Below are 18,050 nucleotides of genomic sequence, written 5' to 3'. Positions count from 1 at the left end.
TGGGAGTCGTCCCCGTCCCCCCAGTATACGGCCAGAACCATGGACCCGGTACTTGTGGTTCGGACTGTCTCCAACCAGCCATAATGTTGTGAGAGTGAAATTATGTCTAAGTCCAGCTTTGGTACATTAGAAGCAACTCTGAAACTTAACCTAAGCGTTTTTCGAAGCTACTTTTTGGCTAACTTCTTATAGGAAGGTCTAGGAGCTCTGAAAATGAACGTGCGCGTCTTTCACTCTTCCCGAGGGACTTAGAAGAATTTTGTGATATTTTTTATTAAAATGGTGTATAAGGGTATATATATAAATATATTTTATGCACTGTATATGAGCTGGCGATTTCTAAGTCTGTGGTTCCGAGAGGGAGTAACCAGGCTCACTAATAAAGGTCAAGCCACTTGGCTGCCAGAATGCCCTGCTTCAGCACAGACCAGAAAGTCATTGTGATAAGCGTATCCCCGGTATAGTCAGGGGTTAATGGGAGTCGTCCCCGTCCCCCCAGTATACGGCCAGAACCATGGACCCGGTACTTGTGGTTCGGACTGTCTCCAACCAGCCATAATGTTGTGAGAGTGAAATTATGTCTAAGTCCAGCTTTGGTACATTAGAAGCAACTCTGAAACTTAACCTAAGCGTTTTTCGAAGCTACTTTTTGGCTAACTTCTTATAGGAAGGTCTAGGAGCTCTGAAAATGAACGTGCGCGTCTTTCACTCTTCCCGAGGGACTTAGAAGAATTTTGTGATATTTTTTATTAAAATGGTGTATATGGGTATATATATAAATATATTTTATGCACTGTATTTGAGCTGGCGATTTCTAAGTCTGTGGTTCCGAGAAGGGGTAACCAGGCTCACTAATAAAGGTCAAGCCACTTGGCTGCCAGAATGCCCTGCTTCAGCACAGACCAGAAAGTCATTGTGATAAGCGTATCCCCGGTATAGTCAGGGGTTAATGGGAGTCGTCCCCGTCCCCCCAGTATACGGCCAGAACCATGGACCCGGTACTTGTGGTTCGGACTGTCTCCAACCAGCCATAATGTTGTGAGAGTGAAATTATGTCTAAGTCCAGCTTTGGTACATTAGAAGCAACTCTGAAACTTAACCTAAGCGTTTTTCGAAGCTACTTTTTGGCTAACTTCTTATAGGAAGGTCTAGGAGCTCTGAAAATGAACGTGCGCGTCTTTCACTCTTCCCGAGGGACTTAGAAGAATTTTGTGATATTTTTTATTAAAATGGTGTATAAGGGTATATATATAAATATATTTTATGCACTGTATATGAGCTGGCGATTTCTAAGTCTGTGGTTCCGAGAGGGGGTAACCAGGCTCACTAATAAAGGTCAAGCCACTTGGCTGCCAGAATGCCCTGCTTCAGCACAGACCAGAAAGGCATTGTGATAAGCGTATCCCCGGTATAGTCAGGGGTTAATGGGAGTCGTCCCCGTCCCCCCAGTATACGGCCAGAACCATGGACCCGGTACTTGTGGTTCGGACTGTCTCCAACCAGCCATAATGTTGTGAGAGTGAAATTATGTCTAAGTCCAGCTTTGGTACATTAGAAGCAACTCTGAAACTTAACCTAAGCGTTTTTCGAAGCTACTTTTTGGCTAACTTCTTATAGGAAGGTCTAGGAGCTCTGAAAATGAACGTGCGCGTCTTTCACTCTTCCCGAGGGACTTAGAAGAATTTTGTGATATTTTTTATTAAAATGGTGTATAAGGGTATATATATAAATATATTTTATGCACTGTATATGAGCTGGCGATTTCTAAGTCTGTGGTTCCGAGAGGGGGTAACCAGGCTCACTAATAAAGGTCAAGCCACTTGGCTGCCAGAATGCCCTGCTTCAGCACAGACCAGAAAGTCATTGTGATAAGCGTATCCCCGGTATAGTCAGGGGTTAATGGGAGTCGTCCCCGTCCCCCCAGTATACGCCCAGAACCATGGACCCGGTACTTGTGGTTCGGACTGTCTCCAACCAGCCATAATGTTGTGAGAGTGAAATTATGTCTAAGTCCAGCTTTGGTACATTAGAAGCAACTCTGAAACTTAACCTAAGCGTTTTTCGAAGCTACTTTTTGGCTAACTTCTTATAGGAAGGTCTAGGAGCTCTGAAAATGAACGTGCGCGTCTTTCACTCTTCCCGAGGGACTTAGAAGAATTTTGTGATATTTTTTAATAAAATGGTGTATAAGGGTATATATATAAATATATTTTATGCACTGTATATGAGCTGGCGATTTCTAAGTCTGTGGTTCCGAGAGGGGGTAACCAGGCTCACTAATAAAGGTCAAGCCACTTGGCTGCCAGAATGCCCTGCTTCAGCACAGACCAGAAAGGCATTGTGATAAGCGTATCCCCGGTATAGTCAGGGGTTAATGGGAGTCGTCCCCGTCCCCCCAGTATACGGCCAGAACCATGGACCCGGTACTTGTGGTTCGGACTGTCTCCAACCAGCCATAATGTTGTGAGAGTGAAATTATGTCTAAGTCCAGCTTTGGTACATTAGAAGCAACTCTGAAACTTAACCTAAGCGTTTTTCGAAGCTACTTTTTGGCTAACTTCTTATAGGAAGGTCTAGGAGCTCTGAAAATGATCGTGCGCGTCTTTCACTCTTCCCGAGGGACTTACTGTAGAAGAATTTTGTGATATTTTTTATTAAAATGGTGTATAAGGGTATATATATAAATATATTTTATGCACTGTATATGAGCTGGCGATTTCTAAGTCTGTGGTTCCGAGAGGGGGTAACCAGGCTCACTAATAAAGGTCAAGCCACTTGGCTGCCAGAATGCCCTGCTTCAGCACAGACCAGAAAGGCATTGTGATAAGCGTATCCCCGGTATAGTCAGGGGTTAATGGGAGTCGTCCCCGTCCCCCCAGTATACGCCCAGAACCATGGACCCGGTATTTGTGGTTCGGACTGTCTCCAACCAGCCATAATGTTGTGAGAGTGAAATTATGTCTAAGTCCAGCTTTGGTACATTAGAAGCAACTCTGAAACTTAACCTAAGCGTTTTTCGAAGCTACTTTTTGGCTAACTTCTTATAGGAAGGTCTAGGAGCTCTGAAAATGAACGTGCGCGTCTTTCACTCTTCCCGAGGGACTTAGAAGAATTTTGTGATATTTTTTATTAAAATGGTGTATAAGGGTATATATATAAATATATTTTATGCACTGTATATGAGCTGGCGATTTCTAAGTCTGTGGTTCCGAGAGGGGGTAACCAGGCTCACTAATAAAGGTCAAGCCACTTGGCTGCCAGAATGCCCTGCTTCAGCACAGACCAGAAAGTCATTGTGATAAGCGTATCCCCGGTATAGTCAGGGGTTAATGGGAGTCGTCCCCGTCCCCCCAGTATACGGCCAGAACCATGGACCCGGTACTTGTGGTTCGGACTGTCTCCAACCAGCCATAATGTTGTGAGAGTGAAATTATGTCTAAGTCCAGCTTTGGTACATTAGAAGCAACTCTGAAACTTAACCTAAGCGTTTTTCGAAGCTACTTTTTGGCTAACTTCTTATAGGAAGGTCTAGGAGCTCTGAAAATGAACGTGCGCGTCTTTCACTCTTCCCGAGGGACTTAGAAGAATTTTGTGATATTTTTTAATAAAATGGTGTATAAGGGTATATATATAAATATATTTTATGCACTGTATATGAGCTGGCGATTTCTAAGTCTGTGGTTCCGAGAGGGGGTAACCAGGCTCACTAATAAAGGTCAAGCCACTTGGCTGCCAGAATGCCCTGCTTCAGCACAGACCAGAAAGGCATTGTGATAAGCGTATCCCCGGTATAGTCAGGGGTTAATGGGAGTCGTCCCCGTCCCCCCAGTATACGGCCAGAACCATGGACCCGGTACTTGTGGTTCGGACTGTCTCCAACCAGCCATAATGTTGTGAGAGTGAAATTATGTCTAAGTCCAGCTTTGGTACATTAGAAGCAACTCTGAAACTTAACCTAAGCGTTTTTCGAAGCTACTTTTTGGCTAACTTCTTATAGGAAGGTCTAGGAGCTCTGAAAATGATCGTGCGCGTCTTTCACTCTTCCCGAGGGACTTAGAAGAATTTTGTGATATTTTTTATTAAAATGGTGTATAAGGGTATATATATAAATATATTTTATGCACTGTATATGAGCTGGCGATTTCTAAGTCTGTGGTTCCGAGAGGGGGTAACCAGGCTCACTAATAAAGGTCAAGCCACTTGGCTGCCAGAATGCCCTGCTTCAGCACAGACCAGAAAGGCATTGTGATAAGCGTATCCCCGGTATAGTCAGGGGTTAATGGGAGTCGTCCCCGTCCCCCCAGTATACGCCCAGAACCATGGACCCGGTATTTGTGGTTCGGACTGTCTCCAACCAGCCATAATGTTGTGAGAGTGAAATTATGTCTAAGTCCAGCTTTGGTACATTAGAAGCAACTCTGAAACTTTACCTAAGCGTTTTTCGAAGCTACTTTTTGGCTAACTTCTTATAGGAAGGTCTAGGAGCTCTGAAAATGAACGTGCGCGTCTTTCACTCTTCCCGAGGGACTTAGAAGAATTTTGTGATATTTTTTATTAAAATGGTGTACACTGGCGACACACTTTATTCGAGCTTGGCTAGTCCCACGAATTCGGGTATACCCGAGTGTATTGAGGTTTGTGACTGTTTTCTGCCCGAGTGCATTGGGTTATTTTCCAGGCAGGGATTGAAGCATTTTATTCCCCCTGGCTGCAATACTGCACAGTATTTATTTATATACTGCATTACAATTCATGAATTTATGCCATCTGGTAGACACGCGAAGCATTGCAGCCTATTAAATCCTAATCATTATCATTTAACAGATCAGCCGCCCGTCAGCCAGGCATGAACCCAGGCTGGGAAGGCAAACGCAACGGGGCTTGTCAGAGGTGAGGAGCGGCGCATTCCAGGTATTCCAGGTACATACTGGGTATTTGCTCGAATAAAGTGTGTCGGTGCAGTATAAGGGTATATATATAAATATATTTTATGCACTGTATATGAGCTGGCGATTTCTAAGTCTGTGGTTCCGAGAGGGGGTAACCAGGCTCACTAATAAAGGTCAAGCCACTTGGCTGCCAGAATGCCCTGCTTCAGCACAGACCAGAAAGGCATTGTGATAAGCGTATCCCCGGTATAGTCAGGGGTTAATGGGAGTCGTCCCCGTCCCCCCAGTATACGCCCAGAACCATGGACCCGGTACTTGTGGTTCGGACTGTCTCCAACCAGCCATAATGTTGTGAGAGTGAAATTATGTCTAAGTCCAGCTTTGGTACATTAGAAGCAACTCTGAAACTTAACCTAAGCGTTTTTCGAAGCTACTTTTTGGCTAACTTCTTATAGGAAGGTCTAGGAGCTCTGAAAATGAACGTGCGCGTCTTTCACTTTTCCCGAGGGACTTAGAAGAATTTTGTGATATTTTTTATTAAAATGGTGTATAAGGGTATATATATAAATATATTTTATGCACTGTATATGAGCTGGCGATTTCTAAGTCTGTGGTTCCGAGAGGGGGTAACCAGGCTCACTAATAAAGGTCAAGCCACTTGGCTGCCAGAATGCCCTTCTTCAGCAAAGACCAGAAAGGCATTGTGATAAGCGTATCCCCGGTATAGTCAGGGGTTAATGGGAGTCGTCCCCGTCCCCCCCGTATACGCCCAGAACCATGGACCCGGTACTTGTGGTTCGGACTGTCTCCAACCAGCCATAATGTTGTGAGAGTGAAATTATGTCTAAGTCCAGCTTTGGTACATTAGAAGCAACTCTGAAACTTAACCTAAGCGTTTTTCGAAGCTACTTTTTGGCTAACTTCTTATAGGAAGGTCTAGGAGCTCTGAAAATGAACGTGCGCGTCTTTCACTCTTCCCGAGGGACTTAGAAGAATTTTGTGATATTTTTTATTAAAATGGTGTATATGGGTATATATATAAATATATTTTATGCACTGTATATGAGCTGGCGATTTCTAAGTCTGTGGTTCCGAGAGGGAGTAACCAGGCTCACTAATAAAGGTCAAGCCACTTGGCTGCCAGAATGCCCTGCTTCAGCACAGACCAGAAAGTCATTGTGATAAGCGTATCCCCGGTATAGTCAGGGGTTAATGGGAGTCGTCCCCGTCCCCCCAGTATACGGCCAGAACCATGGACCCGGTATTTGTGGTTCGGACTGTCTCCAACCAGCCATAATGTTGTGAGAGTGAAATTATGTCTAAGTCCAGCTTTGGTACATTAGAAGCAACTCTGAAACTTAACCTAAGCGTTTTTCGAAGCTACTTTTTGGCTAACTTCTTATAGGAAGGTCTAGGAGCTCTGAAAATGAACGTGCGCGTCTTTCACTCTTCCCGAGGGACTTAGAAGAATTTTGTGATATTTTTTATTAAAATGGTGTATATGGGTATATATATAAATATATTTTATGCACTGTATATGAGCTGGCGATTTCTAAGTCTGTGGTTCCGAGAGGGGGTAACCAGGCTCACTAATAAAGGTCAAGCCACTTGGCTGCCAGAATGCCCTGCTTCAGCACAGACCAGAAAGTCATTGTGATAAGCGTATCCCCGGTATAGTCAGGGGTTAATGGGAGTCGTCCCCGTCCCCCCAGTATACGGCCAGAACCATGGACCCGGTACTTGTGGTTCGGACTGTCTCCAACCAGCCATAATGTTGTGAGAGTGAAATTATGTCTAAGTCCAGCTTTGGTACATTAGAAGCAACTCTGAAACTTAACCTAAGCGTTTTTCGAAGCTACTTTTTGGCTAAATTCTTATAGGAAGGTCTAGGAGCTCTGAAAATGAACGTGCGCGTCTTTCACTCTTCCCGAGGGACTTAGAAGAATTTTGTGATATTTTTTATTAAAATGGTGTATAAGGGTATATATATAAATATATTTTATGCACTGTATATGAGCTGGCGATTTCTAAGTCTGTGGTTCCGAGAGGGGGTAACCAGGCTCACTAATAAAGGTCAAGCCACTTGGCTGCCAGAATGCCCTGCTTCAGCACAGACCAGAAAGGCATTGTGATAAGCGTATCCCCGGTATAGTCAGGGGTTAAAGGGAGTCGTCCCCGTCCCCCCAGAATACGCCCAGAACCATGGACCCGGTATTTGTGGTTCGGACTGTCTCCAACCAGCCATAATGTTGTGAGAGTGAAATTATGTCTAAGTCCAGCTTTGGTACATTAGAAGCAACTCTGAAACTTAACCTAAGCGTTTTTCGAAGCTACTTTTTGGCTAACTTCTTATAGGAAGGTCTAGGAGCTCTGAAAATGAACGTGCGCGTCTTTCACTCTTCCCGAGGGACTTAGAAGAATTTTGTGATATTTTTTATTAAAATGGTGTATAAGGGTATATATATAAATATATTTTATGCACTGTATATGAGCTGGCGATTTCTAAGTCTGTGGTTCCGAGAGGGGGTAACCAGGCTCACTAATAAAGGTCAAGCCACTTGGCTGCCAGAATGCCCTGCTTCAGCACAGACCAGAAAGGCATTGTGATAAGCGTATCCCCGGTATAGTCAGGGGTTAATGGGAGTCGTCCCCGTCCCCCCAGTATACGCCCAGAACCATGGACCCGGTACTTGTGGTTCGGACTGTCTCCAACCAGCCATAATGTTGTGAGAGTGAAATTATGTCTAAGTCCAGCTTTGGTACATTAGAAGCAACTCTGAAACTTAACCTAAGCGTTTTTCGAAGCTACTTTTTGGCTAACTTCTTATAGGAAGGTCTAGGAGCTCTGAAAATGAACGTGCGCGTCTTTCACTCTTCCCGAGGGACTTAGAAGAATTTTGTGATATTTTTTATTAAAATGGTGTATAAGGGTATATATATAAATATATTTTATGCACTGTATATGAGCTGGCGATTTCTAAGTCTGTGGTTCCGAGAGGGGGTAACCAGGCTCACTAATAAAGGTCAAGCCACTTGGCTGCCAGAATGCCCTGCTTCAGCACAGACCAGAAAGGCATTGTGATAAGCGTATCCCCGGTATAGTCAGGGGTTAATGGGAGTCGTCCCCGTCCCCCCAGTATACGCCCAGAACCATGGACCCGGTACTTGTGGTTCGGACTGTCTCCAACCAGCCATAATGTTGTGAGAGTGAAATTATGTCTAAGTCCAGCTTTGGTACATTAGAAGCAACTCTGAAACTTAACCTAAGCGTTTTTCGAAGCTACTTTTTGGCTAACTTCTTATAGGAAGGTCTAGGAGCTCTGAAAATGAACGTGCGCGTCTTTCACTCTTCCCGAGGGACTTAGAAGAATTTTGTGATATTTTTTATTAAAATGGTGTATAAGGGTATATATATAAATATATTTTATGCACTGTATATGAGCTGGCGATTTCTAAGTCTGTGGTTCCGAGAGGGGGTAACCAGGCTCACTAATAAAGGTCAAGCCACTTGGCTGCCAGAATGCCCTGCTTCAGCAAAGACCAGAAAGGCATTGTGATAAGCGTATCCCCGGTATAGTCAGGGGTTAATGGGAGTCGTCCCCGTCCCCCCCGTATACGCCCAGAACCATGGACCCGGTACTTGTGGTTCGGACTGTCTCCAACCAGCCATAATGTTGTGAGAGTGAAATTATGTCTAAGTCCAGCTTTGGTACATTAGAAGCAACTCTGAAACTTAACCTAAGCGTTTTTCGAAGCTACTTTTTGGCTAACTTCTTATAGGAAGGTCTAGGAGCTCTGAAAATGAACGTGCGCGTCTTTCACTCTTCCCGAGGGACTTAGAAGAATTTTGTGATATTTTTTATTAAAATGGTGTATATGGGTATATATATAAATATATTTTATGCACTCTATATGAGCTGGCGATTTCTAAGTCTGTGGTTCCGAGAGGGGGTAACCAGGCTCACTAATAAAGGTCAAGCCACTTGGCTGCCAGAATGCCCTGCTTCAGCACAGACCAGAAAGTCATTGTGATAAGCGTATCCCCGGTATAGTCAGGGGTTAATGGGAGTCGTCCCCGTCCCCCCAGTATACGGCCAGAACCATGGACCCGGTACTTGTGGTTCGGACTGTCTCCAACCAGCCATAATGTTGTGAGAGTGAAATTATGTCTAAGTCCAGCTTTGGTACATTAGAAGCAACTCTGAAACTTAACCTAAGCGTTTTTCGAAGCTACTTTTTGGCTAACTTCTTATAGGAAGGTCTAGGAGCTCTGAAAATGAACGTGCGCGTCTTTCACTCTTCCCGAGGGACTTAGAAGAATTTTGTGATATTTTTTATTAAAATGGTGTATAAGGGTATATATATAAATATATTTTATGCACTGTATATGAGCTGGCGATTTCTAAGTCTGTGGTTCCGAGAGGGGGTAACCAGGCTCACTAATAAAGGTCAAGCCACTTGGCTGCCAGAATGCCCTGCTTCAGCACAGACCAGAAAGGCATTGTGATAAGCGTATCCCCGGTATAGTCAGGGGTTAAAGGGAGTCGTCCCCGTCCCCCCAGAATACGCCCAGAACCATGGACCCGGTATTTGTGGTTCGGACTGTCTCCAACCAGCCATAATGTTGTGAGAGTGAAATTATGTCTAAGTCCAGCTTTGGTACATTAGAAGCAACTCTGAAACTTAACCTAAGCGTTTTTCGAAGCTACTTTTTGGCTAACTTCTTATAGGAAGGTCTAGGAGCTCTGAAAATGAACGTGCGCGTCTTTCACTCTTCCCGAGGGACTTAGAAGAATTTTGTGATATTTTTTATTAAAATGGTGTATAAGGGTATATATATAAATATATTTTATGCACTGTATATGAGCTGGCGATTTCTAAGTCTGTGGTTCCGAGAGGGGGTAACCAGGCTCACTAATAAAGGTCAAGCCACTTGGCTGCCAGAATGCCCTGCTTCAGCACAGACCAGAAAGGCATTGTGATAAGCGTATCCCCGGTATAGTCAGGGGTTAATGGGAGTCGTCCCCGTCCCCCCAGTATACGCCCAGAACCATGGACCCGGTACTTGTGGTTCGGACTGTCTCCAACCAGCCATAATGTTGTGAGAGTGAAATTATGTCTAAGTCCAGCTTTGGTACATTAGAAGCAACTCTGAAACTTAACCTAAGCGTTTTTCGAAGCTACTTTTTGGCTAACTTCTTATAGGAAGGTCTAGGAGCTCTGAAAATGAACGTGCGCGTCTTTCACTCTTCCCGAGGGACTTAGAAGAATTTTGTGATATTTTTTATTAAAATGGTGTATAAGGGTATATATATAAATATATTTTATGCACTGTATATGAGCTGGCGATTTCTAAGTCTGTGGTTCCGAGAGGGGGTAACCAGGCTCACTAATAAAGGTCAAGCCACTTGGCTGCCAGAATGCCCTGCTTCAGCACAGACCAGAAAGGCATTGTGATAAGCGTATCCCCGGTATAGTCAGGGGTTAATGGGAGTCGTCCCCGTCCCCCCAGTATACGCCCAGAACCATGGACCCGGTACTTGTGGTTCGGACTGTCTCCAACCAGCCATAATGTTGTGAGAGTGAAATTATGTCTAAGTCCAGCTTTGGTACATTAGAAGCAACTCTGAAACTTAACCTAAGCGTTTTTCGAAGCTACTTTTTGGCAAACTTCTTATAGGAAGGTCTAGGAGCTCTGAAAATGAACGTGCGCGTCTTTCACTCTTCCCGAGGGACTTAGAATAATTTTGTGATATTTTTTATTAAAATGGTGTATAAGGGTATATATATAAATATATTTTATGCACTGTATATGAGCTGGCGATTTCTAAGTCTGTGGTTCCGAGAGGGGGTAACCAGGCTCACTAATAAAGGTCAAGCCACTTGGCTGCCAGAATGCTCTGCTTCAGCACAGACCAGAAAGTCATTGTGATAAGCGTATCCCCGGTATAGTCAGGGGTTAATGGGAGTCGTCCCCGTCCCCCCAGTATACGCCCAGAACCATGGACCCGGTACTTGTGGTTCGGACTGTCTCCAACCAGCCATAATGTTGTGAGAGTGAAATTATGTCTAAGTCCAGCTTTGGTACATTAGAAGCAACTCTGAAACTTAACCTAAGCGTTTTTCGAAGCTACTTTTTGGCTAACTTCTTATAGGAAGGTCTAGGAGCTCTGAAAATGAACGTGCGCGTCTTTCACTCTTCCCGAGGGACTTAGAAGAATTTTGTGATATTTTTTAATAAAATGGTGTATAAGGGTATATATATAAATATATTTTATGCACTGTATATGAGCTGGCGATTTCTAAGTCTGTGGTTCCGAGAGGGGGTAACCAGGCTCACTAATAAAGGTCAAGCCACTTGGCTGCCAGAATGCCCTGCTTCAGCACAGACCAGAAAGGCATTGTGATAAGCGTATCCCCGGTATAGTCAGGGGTTAATGGGAGTCGTCCCCGTCCCCCCAGTATACGGCCAGAACCATGGACCCGGTACTTGTGGTTCGGACTGTCTCCAACCAGCCATAATGTTGTGAGAGTGAAATTATGTCTAAGTCCAGCTTTGGTACATTAGAAGCAACTCTGAAACTTAACCTAAGCGTTTTTCGAAGCTACTTTTTGGCTAACTTCTTATAGGAAGGTCTAGGAGCTGTGAAAATGAACGTGCGCGTCTTTCACTCTTCCCGAGGGACTTAGAAGAATTTTGTGATATTTTTTAATAAAATGGTGTATAAGGGTATATATATAAATATATTTTATGCACTGTATATGAGCTGGCGATTTCTAAGTCTGTGGTTCCGAGAGGGGGTAACCAGGCTCACTAATAAAGGTCAAGCCACTTGGCTGCCAGAATGCCCTGCTTCAGCACAGACCAGAAAGGCATTGTGATAAGCGTATCCCCGGTATAGTCAGGGGTTAATGGGAGTCGTCCCCGTCCCCCCAGTATACGGCCAGAACCATGGACCCGGTACTTGTGGTTCGGACTGTCTCCAACCAGCCATAATGTTGTGAGAGTGAAATTATGTCTAAGTCCAGCTTTGGTACATTAGAAGCAACTCTGAAACTTAACCTAAGCGTTTTTCGAAGCTACTTTTTGGCTAACTTCTTATAGGAAGGTCTAGGAGCTCTGAAAATGAACGTGCGCGTCTTTCACTCTTCCCGAGGGACTTAGAAGAATTTTGTGATATTTTTTATTAAAATGGTGTATAAGGGTATATATATAAATATATTTTATGCACTGTATATGAGCTGGCGATTTCTAAGTCTGTGGTTCCGAGAGGGGGTAACCAGGCTCACTAATAAAGGTCAAGCCACTTGGCTGCCAGAATGCCCTGCTTCAGCACAGACCAGAAAGGAATTGTGATAAGCGTATCCCCGGTATAGTCAGGGGTTAATGGGAGTCGTCCCCGTCCCCCCAGTATACACCCAGAACCATGGACCCGGTATTTGTGGTTCGGACTGTCTCCAACCAGCCATAATGTTGTGAGAGTGAAATTATGTCTAAGTCCAGCTTTGGTACATTAGAAGCAACTCTGAAACTTAACCTAAGCGTTTTTCGAAGCTACTTTTTGGCTAACTTCTTATAGGAAGGTCTAGGAGCTCTGAAAATGAATGTGCGCGTCTTTCACTCTTTCCGAGGGACTTAGAAGAATTTTGTGATATTTTTTATTAAAATGGTGTATAAGGGTATATATATAAATATATTTTATGCACTGTATATGAGCTGGCGATTTCTAAGTCTGTGGTTCCGAGAGGGGGTAACCAGGCTCACTAATAAAGGTCAAGCCACTTGGCTGCCAGAATGCCCTGCTTCAGCACAGACCAGAAAGGCATTGTGATAAGCGTATCCCCGGTATAGTCAGGGGTTAATGGGAGTCGTCCCCGTCCCCCCAGTATACGCCCAGAACCATGGACCCGGTACTTGTGGTTCGGACTGTCTCCAACCAGCCATAATGTTGTGAGAGTGAAATTATGTCTAAGTCCAGCTTTGGTACATTAGAAGCAACACTGAAACTTAACCTAAGCGTTTTTCGAAGCTACTTTTTGGCTAACTTCTTATAGGAAGGTCTAGGAGCTCTAAAAATGAACGTGCGCGTCTTTCTCTCTTCCCGAGGGACTTAGAAGAATTTTGTGATATTTTTTATTAAAATGGTGTATAAGGGTATATATATAAATATATTTTATGCACTGTATATGAGCTGGCGATTTCTAAGTCTGTGGTTCCGAGAGGGGGTAACCAGGCTCACTAATAAAGGTCAAGCCACTTGGCTGCCAGAATGCCCTGCTTCAGCACAGACCAGAAAGGCATTGTGATAAGCGTATCCCCGGAATAGTCAGGGGTTAATGGGAGTCGTCCCCGTCCCCCCAGTATACGCCCAGAACCATGGACCCGGTACTTGTGGTTCGGACTGTCTCCAACCAGCCATAATGTTGTGAGAGTGAAATTATGTCTAAGTCCAGCTTTGGTACATTAGAAGCAACTCTGAAACTTAACCTAAGCGTTTTTCGAAGCTACTTTTTGGCTAACTTCTTATAGGAAGGTCTAGGAGCTCTGAAAATGAACGTGCGCGTCTTTCACTCTTCCCGAGGGACTTAGAATAATTTTGTGATATTTTTTATTAAAATGGTGTATAAGGGTATATATATAAATATATTTTATGCAATGTATATGAGCTGGCGATTTCTAAGTCTGTGGTTCCGAGAGGGGGTAATCAGGCTCACTAATAAAGGTCAAGCCACTTGGCTGCCAGAATGCCCTGCTTCAGCACAGACCAGAAAGTCATTGTGATAAGCGTATCCCCGGTATAGTCAGGGGTTAATGGGAGTCGTCCCCGTCCCCCCAGTATACGCCCAGAACCATGGACCCGGTACTTGTGGTTCGGACTGTCTCCAACCAGCCATAATGTTGTGAGAGTGAAATTATGTCTAAGTCCAGCTTTGGTACATTAGAAGCAACTCTGAAACTTAACCTAAGCGTTTTTCGAAGCTACTTTTTGGCTAACTTCTTATAGGAAGGTCTAGGAGCTCTGAAAATGAACGTGCGCGTTTTTCTCTTTTCCCGAGGGACTTAGAAGAATTTTGTGATATTTTTTATTAAAATGGTGTATAAGGGTATATATATAAATATATTTTATGCACTGTATATGAGCTGGCGATTTCTAAGTCTGTGGTTCCGAGAGGGGGTAACCAGGCTCACTAATAAAGGTCAAGCCACTTGGCTGCCAGAATGCCCTGCTTCAGCACAGACCAGAAAGGCATTGTGATAAGCGTATCCCCGGAATAGTCAGGGGTTAATGGGAGTCGTCCCCGTCCCCCCAGTATACGCCCAGAACCATGGACCCGGTACTTGTGGTTCGGACTGTCTCCAACCAGCCATAATGTTGTGAGAGTGAAATTATGTCTAAGTCCAGCTTTGGTACATTAGAAGCAACTCTGAAACTTAACCTAAGCGTTTTTCGAAGCTACTTTTTGGCTAACTTCTTATAGGAAGGTCTAGGAGCTCTGAAAATGAACGTGCGCGTCTTTCACTCTTCCCGAGGGACTTAGAATAATTTTGTGATATTTTTTATTAAAATGGTGTATAAGGGTATATATATAAATATATTTTATGCAATGTATATGAGCTGGCGATTTCTAAGTCTGTGGTTCCGAGAGGGGGTAATCAGGCTCACTAATAAAGGTCAAGCCACTTGGCTGCCAGAATGCCCTGCTTCAGCACAGACCAGAAAGTCATTGTGATAAGCGTATCCCCGGTATAGTCAGGGGTTAATGGGAGTCGTCCCCGTCCCCCCAGTATACGCCCAGAACCATGGACCCGGTACTTGTGGTTCGGACTGTCTCCAACCAGCCATAATGTTGTGAGAGTGAAATTATGTCTAAGTCCAGCTTTGGTACATTAGAAGCAACTCTGAAACTTAACCTAAGCGTTTTTCGAAGCTACTTTTTGGCTAACTTCTTATAGGAAGGTCTAGGAGCTCTGAAAATGAACGTGCGCGTCTTTCACTCTTCCCGAGGGACTTAGAAGAATTTTGTGATATTTTTTATTAAAATGGTGTATAAGGGTATATATATAAATATATTTTATGCACTGTATATGAGCTGGCGATTTCTAAGTCTGTGGTTCCGAGAGGGGGTAATCAGGCTCACTAATAAAGGTCAAGCCACTTGGCTGCCAGAATGCCCTGCTTCAGCACAGACCAGAAAGTCATTGTGATAAGCGTATCCCCGGTATAGTCAGGGGTTAATGGGAGTCGTCCCCGTCCCCCCAGTATACGCCCAGAACCATGGACCCGGTACTTGTGGTTCGGACTGTCTCCAACCAGCCATAATGTTGTGAGAGTGAAATTATGTCTAAGTCCAGCTTTGGTACATTAGAAGCAACTCTGAAACTTAACCTAAGCGTTTTTCGAAGCTACTTTTTGGCTAACTTCTTATAGGAAGGTCTAGGAGCTCTGAAAATGAACGTGCGCGTCTTTCACTCTTCCCGAGGGACTTAGAAGAATTTTGTGATATTTTTTATTAAAATGGTGTATAAGGGTATATATATAAATATATTTTATGCACTGTATATGAGCTGGCGATTTCTAAGTCTGTGGTTCCGAGAGGGGGTAACCAGGCTCACTAATAAAGGTCAAGCCACTTGGCTGCCAGAATGCCCTGCTTCAGCACAGACCAGAAAGGCATTGTGATAAGCGTATCCCCGGTATAGTCAGGGGTTAATGGGAGTCGTCCCCGTCCCCCCCGTATACGCCCAGAACCATGGACCCGGTACTTGTGGTTCGGACTGTCTCCAACCAGCCATAATGTTGTGAGAGTGAAATTATGTCTAAGTCCAGCTTTGGTACATTAGAAGCAACTCTGAAACTTAACCTAAGCGTTTTTCGAAGCTACTTTTTGGCTAACTTCTTATAGGAAGGTCTAGGAGCTCTGAAAATGAACGTGCGCGTCTTTCACTCTTCCCGAGGGACTTAGAAGAATTTTGTGATATTTTTTATTAAAATGGTGTATAAGGGTATATATATAAATATATTTTATGCACTGTATATGAGCTGGCGATTTCTAAGTCTGTGGTTCCGAGAGGGGGTAACCAGGCTCACTAATAAAGGTCAAGCCACTTGGCTGGCAGAATGCCCTGCTTCAGCACAGACCAGAAAGGCATTGTGATAAGCGTATCCCCGGTATAGTCAGGGGTTAATGGGAGTCGTCCCCGTCCCCCCAGTATACGCCCAGAACCATGGACCCGGTACTTGTGGTTCGGACTGTCTCCAACCAGCCATAATGTTGTGAGAGTGAAATTATGTCTAAGTCCAGCTTTGGTACATTAGAAGCAACACTGAAACTTAACCTAAGCGTTTTTCGAAGCTACTTTTTGGCTAACTTCTTATAGGAAGGTCTAGGAGCTCTGAAAATGAACGTGCGCGTCTTTCACTCTTCCCGAGGGACTTAGAAGAATTTTGTGATATTTTTTATTAAAATGGTGTATAAGGGTATATATATAAATATATTTTATGCACTGTATATGAGCTGGCGATTTCTAAGTCTGTGGTTCCGAGAGGGGGTAACCAGGCTCACTAATAAAGGTCAAGCCACTTGGCTGCCAGAATGCCCTGCTTCAGCACAGACCAGAAAGGCATTGTGATAAGCGTATCCCCGGTATAGTCAGGGGTTAATGGGAGTCGTCCCCGTCCCCCCAGTATACACCCAGAACCATGGACCCGGTACTTGTGGTTCGGACTGTCTCCAACCAGCCATAATGTTGTGAGAGTGAAATTATGTCTAAGTCCAGCTTTGGTACATTAGAAGCAACTCTGAAACTTAACCTAAGCGTTTTTCGAAGCTACTTTTTGGCTAACTTCTTATAGGAAGGTCTAGGAGCTCTGAAAATGAACGTGCGCGTCTTTCACTCTTCCCGAGGGACTTAGAAGAATTTTGTGATATTTTTTATTAAAATGGTGTATAAGGGTATATATATAAATATATTTTATGCACTGTATATGAGCTGGCGATTTCTAAGTCTGTGGTTCCGAGAGGGGGTAACCAGGCTCACTAATAAAGGTCAAGCCACTTGGCTGCCAGAATGCCCTGCTTCAGCACAGACCAGAAAGGCATTGTGATAAGCGTATCCCCGGTATAGTCAGGGGTTAATGGGAGTCGTCCCCGTCCCCCCAGTATACGCCCAGAACCATGGACCCGGTACTTGTGGTTCGGACTGTCTCCAACCAGCCATAATGTTGTGAGAGTGAAATTATGTCTAAGTCCAGCTTTGGTACATTAGAAGCAACACTGAAACTTAACCTAAGCGTTTTTCGAAGCTACTTTTTGGCTAACTTCTTATAGGAAGGTCTAGGAGCTCTGAAAATGAACGTGCGCGTCTTTCACTCTTCCCGAGGGACTTAGAAGAATTTTGTGATATTTTTTATTAAAATGGTGTATAAGGGTATATATATAAATATATTTTATGCACTGTATATGAGCTGGCGATTTCTAAGTCTGTGGTTCCGAGAGGGGGTAACCAGGCTCACTAATAAAGGTCAAGCCACTTGGCTGCCAGAATGCCCTGCTTCAGCACAGACCAGAAAGGCATTGTGATAAGCGTATCCCCGGTATAGTCAGGGGTTAATGGGAGTCGTCCCCGTCCCCCCAGTATACGCCCAGAACCATGGACCCGGTACTTGTGGTTCGGACTGTCTCCAACCAGCCATAATGTTGTGAGAGTGAAATTATGTCTAAGTCCAGCTTTGGTACATTAGAAGCAACTCTGAAACTTAACCTAAGCGTTTTTCGAAGCTACTTTTTGGCTAACTTCTTATAGGAAGGTCTAGGAGCTCTGAAAATGAACGTGCGCGTCTTTCACTCTTCCCGAGGGACTTAGAAGAATTTTGTGATATTTTTTATTAAAATGGTGTATAAGGGTATATATATAAATATATTTTATGCACTGTATATGAGCTGGCGATTTCTAAGTCTGTGGTTCCGAGAGGGGGTAACCAGGCTCACTAATAAAGGTCAAGCCACTTGGCTGCCAGAATGCCCTGCTTCAGCACAGACCAGAAAGGCATTGTGATAAGCGTATCCCCGGTATAGTCAGGGGTTAATGGGAGTCGTCCCCGTCCCCCCCGTATACGCCCAGAACCATGGACCCGGTACTTGTGGTTCGGACTGTCTCCA

This window comes from Ascaphus truei, chromosome 5 (genome assembly GCF_040206685.1).
Source record: "Ascaphus truei isolate aAscTru1 chromosome 5, aAscTru1.hap1, whole genome shotgun sequence".
Lineage (NCBI taxonomy): Eukaryota > Metazoa > Chordata > Amphibia > Anura > Ascaphidae > Ascaphus > Ascaphus truei.
This window is presented reverse-complemented; position numbering follows the sequence as displayed.